Source organism: Piliocolobus tephrosceles, unplaced genomic scaffold (genome assembly GCF_002776525.5).
Source record: "Piliocolobus tephrosceles isolate RC106 unplaced genomic scaffold, ASM277652v3 unscaffolded_11480, whole genome shotgun sequence".
NCBI classification, from domain to species: Eukaryota; Metazoa; Chordata; class Mammalia; order Primates; family Cercopithecidae; genus Piliocolobus; species Piliocolobus tephrosceles.
Genome location: NW_022292622.1, coordinates 1 through 1,392, shown reverse-complemented (window position 1 = coordinate 1,392; position 1,392 = coordinate 1). Strand labels below are relative to the sequence as shown.

The 1,392-nt window shown below is 48.1% G+C and overlaps 1 pseudogene across 1 annotated transcript; it reads left to right on the top strand.

Moving 5' to 3' along the window:
• The first annotated feature begins 6 nt into the window (after positions 1-6).
• On the top strand, positions 7-1,321 carry LOC113220759 (annotated as a pseudogene). Its single transcript, XR_003307504.1, has one exon. The product of XR_003307504.1 is annotated as an X-ray repair cross-complementing protein 6 pseudogene (transcript).
• Positions 1,322-1,392: the final 71 nt, after the last annotated feature.

The following is a 1,392-nucleotide window of genomic DNA, read 5'->3' as shown; positions in this document are numbered from 1 at the left end:
GCGGAAGGTTCGCGCCAAGGAGACCAGGAAGCGAGCACTCAGCAGGTTAAAGCTGAAGCTCAACAAAGATATAGTGATCTCTGTGGGCGTTTATAATCTGGTCCAGAAGGCTCTCAAGCCTCCTCCAATAAAGCTGTATCGGGAAACAAATGAACCAGTGAAAACCAAGACCCGGACCTTTAATACGAGTACAGGTGGTTTGCTTCTGCCTAGCGATACCAAGAGGTCTCAGATCTATGGGAGTCGTCAGATTATACTGGAGAAAGAGGAAACAGAAGAGCTAAAACGATTTGATGATCCAGGTTTGATGCTCATGGGTTTCAAGCCGTTGGTACTGCTGAAGAAACACCATTACCTGAGGCCCTCCCTGTTCGTGTACCCAGAGGAGTCGTTGGTGATTGGGAGCTCAACCCTGTTCAGTGCTCTGCTCATCAAGTGTCTGGAGAAGGAGGTTGCAGCATTGTGCAGATACACACCCCGCAGGAACATCCCTCCTTATTTTGTGGCTTTGGTGCCACAGGACGAAGAGTTGGATGACCAGAAAATTCAGGTGACTCCTCCAGGCTTCCAGCTGGTCTTTTTACCCTTTGCTGATGATAAAAGGAAGATGCCCTTTACTGAAAAAATCACGGCAACTCCAGAGCAGGTGGACAAGATGAAGGCTATCGTTGAGAAGCTTCGCTTCACATACAGAAGTGACAGCTTTGAGAACCCCGTGTTGCAGCAGCAGTTCAGGAACCTGGAGGCCTTGGCTTTGGATTTGATGGAGCCGGAACAAGCAGTGGACCTGACATTGCCCAAGGTTGAAGCAATGAATAAAAGACTGGGCTCCTTGGTGGATGAGTTTAAGGAGCTTGTTTACCCACCAGATTACAATCCTGAAGGGAAAGTTACCAAGAGAAAACACGATAATGATGGTTCTGGAAGCAAAAGGCCCAAGGTAGAGTATTCAGAAGAGGAGCTGAAGACCCACATCAGCAAGGGCACGCTGGGCAAGTTCACTGTGCCCATGCTGAAAGAAGCCTGCCGGGCTTACGGGCTGAAGAGTGGGCTGAAGAAGCAGGAGCTGCTGGAAGCCCTCACCAAGCACTTCCAGGACTGATCAGACACCGTGCGTCCAGCTGCCCTTCCACAGTGTGGCCAGGCTGCCTGGCCTTGTCCTTAGCCAGTTAAAATGTGTTTCTCCTGAGCTAGGAAGAGTCTACCTGACATAAGTTGAGGGGCTTTATGTTTTTGAGGCTTTCTGTTGCCATGGTGATGGTGTAGCCCTCCCACTTTGCTGTTCCTTACTTTACTGCCTGAATAAAGACCCCAAAGTTTGAACTATAAACAATAAAAAAAAAAAAAATTCTCACTGAAATCAATAGTTACACAAGAGAATGTGAATACTAA